At 45.2% G+C, this 12,111-nt stretch overlaps 1 long non-coding RNA gene across 3 annotated transcripts in view; it reads left to right on the top strand.

Annotated features, from left to right (window-relative positions):
* LOC141172084 (uncharacterized) overlaps window positions 1-6,756 on the top strand; it is a 54,919-nt gene extending 48,163 nt beyond the window's left edge. For all 3 annotated transcript variants that reach the window (XR_012252412.1, XR_012252413.1, XR_012252414.1), the window contains exon 5: window positions 5,460-6,756. This is a non-coding gene — a long non-coding RNA (uncharacterized lncRNA). The remainder of the gene's footprint in view (window positions 1-5,459) is intronic.
* The last annotated feature ends 5,355 nt before the right edge of the window (window positions 6,757-12,111 follow it).

The raw sequence follows: 12,111 nt of genomic DNA, 5'->3' as shown, positions 1-12,111 counted from the left end.
CACTAGGAAAAATTGGTTGCAGTAACTCCAGCGCCCTGGATCTGCACAATGGAATGGAATCTTGTGCCATTGATTACACTGGTTGCTATAGGGTCCAATATAAACTCATCGCTCTTACCCACAAACTTCTTCACAGTTCTGCACCGCCTTATATCTCCTCTCACATCTCTGTTTGTTGCCCTACACGTGCCCTCTATTCTACAAATACCCTAAGACTAACATCCCCATAATCCGAACCTCGCACCTCCGTCTCCAAGACTTCTCTCGTGCTGCGCCAGTTCTCTGGAATGCACTACCCCAGACAATCCGACTGATGCCTAGCCGCCATGTCTTCAAGCATACTTTAAAAACCCATCTCTATAAACAAGCCTACCACCTCAACTACTCAGCAAACTAACTTTCCCTTGTTTCCTCCTTCTAAATATTATTCAGAATCTTCACCCTACTATTCGTCTGTCTCCACACCCTCCATGTACACGATAACTGCACTCGATACTTGATTATTGCACTTAAACAAACATACTGGTTGATGACCGGATCATGCAACTTTATATGAAAATCCCTACCTGTTATAATTGCCAGAGCTGAAATAACAAGCACTTTTCACCTATTGTGTCCCCCCATTTCCTTGTAGAATGTAAGCTTGCGAGCAGCCGGACCCTCACTCCTAATGTAGCTGTTTAAACTGTCTCACCTTGTATTGAATTTATTGTCTGTACATGTTCCCGCTTAATTGTAAAGTGCTGCGGAATATGTTGGCGCTATATAAATAAAAATTATTATTATTATAAAAGAATGGTGGAAAAATAGCATTTTTACCTACAGTCCTGCTACTACATGCAGGGATGTATAGTTTATTAAGCCAAAAGTTGTGAAAAGTCCTTTTTAAAGGGTACCTTTCACTAGGTTTTCCCAATATAAAGTAGGACCAGCACCTTTAAGCCATCTTTTACAGTACTCAAGGATGCTGCATGTATGTCCCCAATTCTCTATTCAAGGCACAAAAAAGACCTTTTATTATACTCCCAAATGGTTCGGTCCGGTCCGATGGGTGTCTCTGGTCTTGACCCGTCGCCTCTTCTCTTCTTACAAGCACCCTCATCCTTTCCTTCTTCATGTTAATGATGCCTCCTATGTCATCCATAAAGGAGTCCTCCATCATGCTCCTGCACAGGCGCACTTCTCTCTACCATGCCGAGGACAGAGCGAAGCACTGTAGTGGCCACGCGCCAACTTTACTTCCGGGTTGTCAGCGCACTTTGGCCTGTCCTGGCACATGCTCATTACAATACTTTGCTCTGCCCTCGGCAGGGCAGAGAGAAGTGCCCCTGAGCAGGAGCACGATGGGGGACACTGTGTGGATGATGTAGGACGCGTCATCCACATGAAGCAGGGAATAAGGACGGCGATCGCAAGAAGAAAAGAGGTTCCGGATCAAGACCAACAACGCCCATTAGAGTAGACTGCGCCATCTGTGAGTATACTAAAAGGTCTTTTTTGTTTCTTGCATAGGGAATTGGGGACATACTAAAATGCTGTAAGTGGGGGCTTACTTATGTTGGCTGTACTTTATATTGGGAAAACCTGGTGACAGGTTCCTTTTAATGTGCATTAGCAGATCAAGGCTAATGGAAACGGCCAATTTCGACTGTAATGGACAATCGTCACCTGGACTAATGAAGTGAACGATTGTTTGTTTCAACCAATGAACATTCGTAATAATGCAAAACACCGGTTGGGCATGTCGAATTTTTTTTTGCCTGATGATCTGCACCAGGATAGCCAACTTGGAAAACCATAACAAACCATTTTGATAAGTGATCCATGTCTACAGACCATAATTCAGATCTGAAGACTAGTGTTGAGCGAATTTGTTCGGCATTTCAAATTCGTATTCGGAGTTCCGGCTTGTTCGCGCCAAAAAATCGGCTCTGCCCACGCGTGAGAGTGTGGCAAATCAGAGATGTTCATGGGCGGAGCCGATTTTTTGGCGCGAGCAAGCCGGAACCCCGAAAACGAACCCAAATTTGAAATACCGAACAAATTCGCTCAACGCTAATGGAGACATGAGCTGCATTCACTGTAAACTGTAAAACGATGATCATTACAGTCAAAATAATTTGTATAAGTTTCTTCAGCTTCATAAAAATCACGGACACCTTCAATTTTTTTACGGAGAGGGCAAAGTTAGTGACCAATTTTTACGGATTGTCCTTCTAGGTCTATAAGAGACGAAGCATGTATGATGGCAGGTTAGGGAGAACCAGTCAGCAGATATCTGTGGTCAGGTTTTGGAGTTGATTATCCCGGTTTTAAACCTTTATGATCTAAATTATCTCATCCCTATAATCTGCGGTTGCCAAGTATCAGAATCTGCATGAAGAGGGTGACATCATTAGATCAGCTAATTGCGGTGCAACTGCAATTGACACCTTACCATCTGCAGTAGCAGTGGAGGAGAATATTGATGACTTGCCACCAACGCATAGCAGCTGTGCTACATATATGCATAACTAAGGAAAAGGACAAAGGAAAATATTCTGAGCAAAATAAAAAAGCAAAAAAAATGTTTTTGCCAGGTTCCAAGGTAGCGTCTTTGCCAATGTCTTCATGTTTATACTGGTCTACATGGGATATTCTGCTTCTGGTGCTCAAGGTTGGATTTATGGAATAGAGTCATTCTCCACCTACTCTATGTTACACACAATACTAGACGGCTGTATAAATCAGACTGAGATCGGAACGCAATGCTCGGACTGGCTGGCGGCTCTCCCCACCCGAATACATGAAGCTGTCACGCTTGGGTGGAGAGAGCCGCCGGCCAGTCCGAGCAATGCATTTCAATCTTGGTCCTATTTATGCGTCTGTCTGAAGGCACCCTAAACGTGAGGGAGTGGTCCGTGAGAAGCACTTCAAGAAACCATTTAGGGACCCATATAAAATAGAGGCAGACAACTTCTTGCCAGCATAGATGATGGATAATAGAAGGCTTCTTGTAAGCTGTAATATAAGAAGCACAAAAATAACAGCACTTATACAGCTACAACTGAACTCTTCAAAGTGGCCATGTGACCAGATATCACAGTATAAACTGCATACATTATTAAATAAATCTTTAAGACCTGATGAGGTTGGTGTAGTTACTTTGAAAATTTAGGTAAGTGTAGCTGTAGAATAACACCTAATATTTTATGAGTCCTGTCGTAGCTGGACTCTTAAAATGCTTATTTTTAGAATTTCACAGTCATTCTGACATGGAGTCTCAAAGTAAGTACATCAGCGTCATCAGGTCTAATATTTCTATTTATTAATGTATGCAGTCTGTATTACAAAATCTGGTGATAGTTCTAATGTAAAGGGAATCTGCAACTAGATTCTTACTATGAGCAGCATGAATCAGCGCATGGCTGCGCGTTGTAGCTTGGTACGGTAAGACACAACTAGACTGGTGCGGCTCCCAGCCGGCTCTTCCCAGCACTGCTCCACTTGGTTGACAGGTCTCTCCCTGAGCACACATATGGGAAAGACCTATCAATCAACTGGAGTTGGGTGGGGAGAGGCTGGTCAGGGACCTCACCAGACTAGTCAGGGCTCCCCGTATTGTCCCTGCTGACTTTTCAAACTATATTTCCCCTGAAACACAATGGCGTTTCAAAATGAAACATATCTGGCTGCGTTTGTGCAGCCAAGCTTTAATTTATGGTGCCCATATTTTGAGCAGCACAAATCTAATATCAGGTATCCTTTCAGAACTATAAGGCTATGCTCGCACTAGGCGTTTTTTATGCAAATTTTCAGTTGTGTTTTACAGTACCAGCAAAGTCTTTGAGACTATCAGAAATCACCTGCACATACATTGGTTTATTTGTCCTCAGTATTTTGTGCTTTGCATGTTTTTTTGCACAAAAGAGCATGTCTCCTCTTTCAGTGTTTTTTTCAGCATTTTTTCAGCATCTTTCGGTGGTGCAAAAAATGCTGAAGAAATGCCTACTGTGAACGTTTTTCTGCGTTTTTAGTGAAAAAAAAGCAAGTACAGCAGTATGTGAAACCCATTTATTTTTGTGATTTTCCCAAGTTTACCATTTTATCTTGGTCACCCGAGATGACAGTTAGGATTAGTACAGTTTAATTACATTAGTGATGCGTACAACGTAAACTGACTAAGGTGTGATATTGAACAATACCTGTGGCCAACTAAGATGTGAAATTGAACAATGCCTGAGCAACTTAATGGCAGACCAAAGTGTGAAAGTAAATTGTGTAATAGTGAGTCCTACAAACTCAGTGTCTTAGGTAAACTATTCCAGACCAATTCACCTCTCCGCGCTTACATTTATAATGTCTATTTTTTCATGAACATATGTCTTGCATTGGTGATCTGTGTTCATTCTTCTGTGATGGAAGCAAAGCTGAACTTTGGGATCCTGAAAAATGCAGCAAAAACCGCCGTAAAAAAAGGCACCAAAACCTGCATTTTTTACGCTGCTTCTTTCCTGCCAAGAGAGCAGGTTTTGCTACAGAAAAAAAGCATAAAAAACACCCTGTGTGAACATAGCCTACAAACTGAATGCTTTTAGCTCTACTACATATTTTCAGAAACAGTTCAGTGCCAGGTTACCCAGGTCTCCATAACATTCTATTTGTCTTCCTTTTCAGAAGCTATGCCGCTATAATCGTAGATGGAACCTAAGATGAAAACAAAATGACTAATTACCCTGTAGTAAGTAAAGGAATAGTAAATTTAAATATAATAAGGGACTTAGTTAATGCTATTTTGATCAAAAAAGCATAAAAGCCATCCCACCATGACAAGGTGTACCCAATCGGCACAGTACCTAACTCTTGTAGTTCACCTCTGGCTCATTTTTTGGTTTTGTTTCAGTTTATTGTACTTTGGAAAAACAAGGGCATGGCTCCCCCTTTTTAGACTGTCCATTTTGTTTATATAGCTCTCCATAGACAAGTGGCTGCACAGTTGGGACCCAGTCCTGCTCTGCCCTTTTGTATTAAGACGTCTTCTGACACATAGTGAGGTGAACTACAAGAGTTAGGTGCTGTCCCTTTTGGGTGCACCTTGTCGTGGTGGGATGGCTTTTATGCTTTTTGATCGAAATAGTGTTAACTAAGTACCCTGTGTTATTGACATGTATTACTTCTATTTGTATAGTATTATAGGGTATTTGCTCATTTTGCTTTTATTTTTGTTTCTGTCTGTTAAATTGCCACAGTGTGAACGTGCACCTATGCATTGCAGTTTTACCAACATGTGCTCTGGCTCATTTTTTTGGTCAAGATCGTAGATGGCTTCATAACACAGAATCAGTGACTTCCCAGAATTATTTCCATATAGGAATTCTGATAACATTTTGCAATGTTCTACTTTTCGTCCAAAAGCCAAAACTGCTTTTGTGTGATTGGAAGTAATACAAATGTTTTTTTTTTTTTTTTTTTTTCAACAGATGTTTAAGAGATTTTCTTCTTAAGTTCCCAAGATCATATGCCCATGAACAGATCAAAAAAAAAAAAAAAAAAGGCAAAATGACAGATGTGGAGAGATAGCCTGTGATTTACAATATTAAGCCGCCACTGGAATCTACCAAGCGGAAAAGGAAAAGAAAAAGAGGCATAAGGAAAAAAAGACGAAATTCCAATTGGTTACATATCTCCAGATTCCTAAACATATATTATTTACCCAACTATTCCATTAACCTCTTCCTCACCACAGCGATGCGATCTTTCCATAATACGCCTTTGTTTTGTTTTTTTCTTCTCGTACTTGACACATTTAGGCTGCTACTCTTTTATCGATAGCTCTGACGTTTTTAAAGATGAATTTATTTAATACTGACGACTATTAAAAGGTACTGCACGATCAACATTAATACATTGTATCAAGAGGAATATGATTATATACCTTCGGTACTTTACAAATCTTTGACTTATTTTTTTCCATTGACCCGTGAACTTGTTTGTTATCGTAGCACAATGTTCTCCAACCTGCGGCTGTCCAACTGTTAAAATACTGCAACTCAAGCATGCCCTAAGAGCCGCAGGCTACCGTCGTAGCACCTTTAGTAACCAGTTCAGTTCTGTCTGCTCTAAACTTGTCAACTCTAGTAGCAACATTACGCTATTAAAAAACTACAGGATGAACCTTTGCTTTGTCTCATGTTGGAGCAAACTCTTGAGGTCTGGTTTTTGCCGGGGAAGTTGCGGCAACTCAAGCATTTTCCCTGCAGCCAATAAAGAATGAAGGAGAGAAGTAAAGACCTTAGTAATCACAAACTGTCCATTTCCTGAATTATCTTGATCATGATCTATTGGATCCCCATTCCGAGCTTTGCTATGGAGTCCCATGGATGCGTATTACGTCCCCGATGTGATACAATGAGGTGGACTCACAAACGAAGATGAAGTATTTCACACCATGCAACAACTTGTAAATATATGGGTAGTGAACCTCCCGCTTTATCTATTGCTGTTATCTAGTTGTATTGTTTGATTTATCATTGACCCCCATATCTCATCAGTACTGTATAAAAAATTCACTAAACATCATTTTACTGTGCAGCGTATCTACTGACAAATGGTTCTTATTTATTACATCCTTTCGCCTTAACCACCCATCCTCGTTCATTTTGTTTTTTTGTGTTGTTGCGCGTTTTATGCATAATTTAATAATATGTTCCTTAATGTACACTGCTGAAAAAGAATGAATTATATATTTGAAAATAAAATAAAAATGAAACAAGGGAAGATGTGTTTCTAAATCAAGGTTAAGTAGAATGAGAGGAACATTCATAACTATCAAGTTTGTCCCGAAACGCGTTTGTGTCTTAATTCGTCTGAGCCATATAAGAGAGGCACTAAATCTGTCAATTGTCCGAAGGAAAGGGTCAAAACGTGGACCTCTTCATGAATCATGAGTGTCTGACTATACCACGAGAAAATCGCCAGTCTTGATGATTTGGGGCCAATTTGTTTCCAACAAAGTAGGTTTTTCCTCAAAGATAATCTGTCTTTAAGTTTGTGGATGGAGCTCGCCCATCAAATATATGTATGTTGTTCAATATGGTTCGTGCTCAATTGACTCCACTGTGCATGGAAAAAGCTTGTATCAAGTAGCTTTGTTCGAAAATGTTTTTTCAATCCAGCAAAGCGAATTAAAGGCAAAAATTCTTTATTGTGACTTCATTAAAACAATAGCATGGACATAAAAAATTACTGACTGGATGATTCTTAATTGTAGATATAATTCTACAATTAGGAATCAGTCAGACTCGAAACGTATCAGATATTTTTTATGCCCATGCTACTATTTTAATGAAGTTACAATAAATAACTTTTGCTTTTAATTCACTTTGCTGGATTAAAAAACCTTTTTACATCAATTGAAATAATCTGTCTGTCTATGACATCATGAGCCTATCATCTACAGCTCTGTTGAGACGTGGGCCCGGTACAGCAGAGATGTCCTCATTTACTGGATCGCCTTGACTTATTTTATTACTCTCTTATATAGCGCCATCATATTCCGCACTGGTTTGCAGACATCATCACTGTCTACATTGGGGCTCACTATCTAAATTCCCTATCAGTATGTCTTTGCAGAGTGGGAGGAAACCCCGGGAAACCGAAGAAAACTCATGCAAACACGGGGGAGAACATCAAACTCCTTACATATGTTGTCCCCATGGGACCACTGAGTCACCACTGTGCTGACCCACTACTTCTAGATCCGATTCTTTAGCCTTTATCAGTATTGGATCCTCAAAGCTAAACAACCAAACATGCTCCAGTGAGTAGTTCTTTTAATCTATGGGATTCTTGAGTATTTCCATCCACTCAATGTTATAAATATTTCTCCTAATCATTTCTGGTCATCTTGGTTGGCCCAAGCCGGCCATACACATTATATGGCGGAACGAGGCTTCAGCCAATTGTTTGGTCGTCAACCATCTCGACAAACACTCCAATCCACAGGAACACTCATTTAGCCGAATGCTCCTGTGTTGCCTTTGAGAAAGCCACCAACAAACCCAATGGCCGGCGGCTTATCTCAGGTAGAACAAGGCTATCAGCAGTCTGCAATCGGACATGCATGATAGACATCTCTCCTGATCATCAGTTCGCCGGCGCCCCCACGCACATTAGAGTGTTGGCCAAACCTGTCGATATCGATATTAGTCTAATGTGTATGGGGGCATTTAGTTTGATGTTCTGTGGCGATTTTAACTTATAGAATTAAAGGGTGAAGATACAGAAAGAGGATACAATATGTGTGGGTATTTTTTTCTCTCTTGCTTGTAATTATTATGGCTGAGCTTTAGGATATTACCTTGGAATATCCATAGAATTAATAATAGACTACAGTGTGTAGCTTTATTTGATTTTGTTGGATGACACCTTCCAGCCGTGGTCTACCTTCAGCAAACTCATTTGACTCAAGATAAAAATCAGCGTTTGGATAAAATGTGGATAGGAATCCAGTTTTATTAATTTCGCACTAAGCATTCAGGGTGTATCTCAATCCTTACTCATAGGCCAGGATCAGTTGACCAAACGGAGACTCGGGACAGTCATGGTGGTGACTGGTCCCTTGTGATCGTACGCATATTAAACAAGTGCAGGAGCTGCCTGCCTTTTACATGAACTAGTCTGGTCTGTAAATGGGATCAAAGTAATTGTGGCACCCCAGGGGTCTGGTTTCCACAGTAACGGCAATGTTATGTCTGAGAGCAGGTGGGAGGTCTCTTGGTCAGGAATCCTATGCATGCCACACCTCCTGCCCAGTCCTGGGAGGGGAAGGACTTCCCCTATGTAAACCTGGGGCTGAGGCAGGGTTAGGGAGTTCAGAGGGAGAGTTCAGCCAGGAGGGCTGACAGGGAGCTGTGGCTCCGGCTGGGCCCAGCTCCTGGGCCATGCCAGAAGTAGAGACAGAGAAGAGAAGCAGCTATGGGAAGAAACAACAGGAGCTCTGTGGGAGCAGTGTTACAAGGAGTCAGGGGCTGGCAGCTGCAGAGCTCGCCCTGACTGAGAAGATTTCTTACCGGACCCGGAGTCCGAGGCTGTGGGGACTAACTCCTACCCAGCAGCAGAATCCGTCAGGCAGGGGATTTCAGGTCCTCTGGCCAAGAAACCCGAAGGCACGGTCACACGCATGGGACCAGCACCGCCGTCGTGGAGCGGAAGCTACTAGAAGGCCCCGAGTCACCGGCCATACGGGTGAGCACCACACGGTACACTCAGGGACGTGGGCTACTTATACCCGCCTCTAGCAAGGTAGCCAGAAGAGTATCGTTAGTTTGGGAGGCCTACAACTCCGCCTGGCCAGGGGAGATCCCATCTGCTCAAGGACTGACCAGGCCCCAATCGCTAGCCAGTACTCCGGGAGGGTCTATCTTTGTCACCAGTAAAGACCCTGAACTACACCGTACCGTCTCCGAGTGGTTCCTGCTACCCCCATCATCCACGTCGGCTGCCCTGAGGCCATACCCCTCCCGTTGGGGGTTATACTATCACGCTGCACAATCCTACCACCGGCCTCAGCGGTCTGCCCTGCAGCAGCAGCTCCTTAGCTGTACTCAACGGGTGGCGTAGTCGTGCAACATCTACCGCTGATACAGCGCCACTTAGTCTGACTCCCTGGGCACGGACCGGATCACCGCCACGAGACTACAACCCTCAACAGATCCGGCTCCGGGTAAGCTCCCGCGTGCGCAACGCTGCGCGACACAGGCCCAGGGGCGCGTCAACTTTTGGCGTAGTCGGCAGGATTTCGTGCCCGCAACCACCGGGTACTGCGTGCCTGAAAAAGACTGTTCAAACTTACCAGTGGTGAAGATTCCCGCCATCCGTGGAGGATTCCCGCCATCCGGCGCCATCTTCTACCTTCTTCCCGCCATCCGCGAAGTTTTCCCGCCATCCGGCGCCATCTTCTGCCTTCTTCCCGCCTTCCGTGGAGTTTTCCCGCCGTTGGACGCCATCTTGAAGACGCCGCGCGGGAAGAAGAGGGGCGTGGACTCCGAAAGCGCGCGAGAACTGAAGCCCCGCCTCATGTCCAGACGTCGCGTAAGGTCCTGGAAGGAGCCCAGCAGACGCTGACGTCACAGGAGCGCGACGGAAGGTCCTCAACCCTGACGATCCACTGCGGAGCCGCGGCCTACGGAAGAGGATCATCGCAAGGTAGGCCACGGTCCACTAGGGGGGAGAAGGATGCCGGATACGGAGGAGAGCTTCACCGCTTCAACCCCCGCCAGCGCCACCGCTGTTGCGGTCATGCCTTTCGCCATGCCCTATATCCCGGGGGCAGCCTGGCTACCCCAGTACTCAGGGGAGTCACATACCCTGCATGACTTTAGAGAAAAGCTGGATAGCCTCTTCCAGGTGTACCCCCTCACAGAGGAGCAAAAAGTGAGCATCCTGGTGGCCCAATTAACCGGGGCAGCCCAAAGGGAGGTAAAGTCCTGGCCACCTGGGAGGAGGACTGTCGCAGAGATACTAACCCAGCTAACCGAGGAGGAGCTGCAGTACTACCAATACGAGGAAAGCCAAGAGGACCCGGACGGGTCTGAGGACTACCCTCAGGAGGGAGCACAAAGAGGACATAGCTACTGAAGGGAAGTAGCGTGAATAAAGAGCTGTAAATAGTTACCCGTAAGGGTACAAGGACTGCTGCTAATTAAAATATGGTCCCCGTTGGGATTAGTGAATTGTTCCCCATGTGCCCCTATCTTAAACCAGGCTGAGGACTGTGAGCAGCCATTCCTTATCCCCACTGGCCGAGGACTGAGAGCGGCCATATCCTGTAAATAATTATGTGTTTCTAGTAATTTATGGGAGTCTTTGGTGGATTTACCGGGAATCCTTTGTACATGGTTGGAGCGTAACCTAGGAATGGACTAAAGACTGTTAAGGACTCGGGGCAGGACAGACCCCTACCTGGTTACGTCTCCCTGTTTTGGTGAAATGAACACCTTGCTTTTCTTCAAAGACTGCACCCGGTTGCGGACACGCCGTAATCATCTTTATGTGTTTTTCTTATTGTATTATTATTGTTTATACCTTGTTATGTTTTTCTAAAAATATGTTTAGTCCCGGAGTACTTAATTTCACTAGGGGGGAATGTGGCACCCCAGGGGTCTGGTTTCCACAGTAACGGCAATGTTATGTCTGAGAGCAGGTGGGAGGTCTCTTGGTCAGGAATCCTATGCATGCCACACCTCCTGCCCAGTCCTGGGAGGGGAAGGACTTCCCCTATGTAAACCTGGGGCTGAGGCAGGGTTAGGGAGTTCAGAGGGAGAGTTCAGCCAGGAGGGCTGACAGGGAGCTGTGGCTCCGGCTGGGCCCAGCTCCTGGGCCATGCCAGAAGTAGAGACAGAGAAGAGAAGCAGCTATGGGAAGAAACAACAGGAGCTCTGTGGGAGCAGTGTTACAAGGAGTCAGGGGCTGGCAGCTGCAGAGCTCGCCCTGACTGAGAAGATTTCTTACCGGACCCGGAGTCCGAGGCTGTGGGGACTAACTCCTACCCAGCAGCAGAATCCGTCAGGCAGGGGATTTCAGGTCCTCTGGCCAAGAAACCCGAAGGCACGGTCACACGCATGGGACCAGCACCGCCGTCGTGGAGCGGAAGCTACTAGAAGGCCCCGAGTCACCGGCCATACGGGTGAGCACCACACGGTACACTCAGGGACGTGGGCTACTTATACCCGCCTCTAGCAAGGTAGCCAGAAGAGTATCGTTAGTTTGGGAGGCCTACAACTCCGCCTGGCCAGGGGAGATCCCATCTGCTCAAGGACTGACCAGGCCCCAATCGCTAGCCAGTACTCCGGGAGGGTCTATCTTTGTCACCAGTAAAGACCCTGAACTACACCGTACCGTCTCCGAGTGGTTCCTGCTACCCCCATCATCCACGTCGGCTGCCCTGAGGCCATACCCCTCCCGTTGGGGGTTATACTATCACGCTGCACAATCCTACCACCGGCCTCAGCGGTCTGCCCTGCAGCAGCAGCTCCTTAGCTGTACTCAACGGGTGGCGTAGTCGTGCAACATCTACCGCTGATACAGCGCCACTTAGTCTGACTCCCTGGGCACGGACCGGATCACCGCCAC

This window comes from Phyllobates terribilis, unplaced genomic scaffold (assembly GCF_046119375.1).
Source record: "Phyllobates terribilis strain yellow unplaced genomic scaffold, ASM4611937v1 Scaffold_12__6_contigs__length_324123572, whole genome shotgun sequence".
Taxonomy (NCBI): Eukaryota; Metazoa; Chordata; class Amphibia; order Anura; family Dendrobatidae; genus Phyllobates; species Phyllobates terribilis.
The sequence above is the reverse complement of the archived record's forward strand: the minus strand, read 5'-3'. Positions and strand labels throughout refer to the sequence as shown.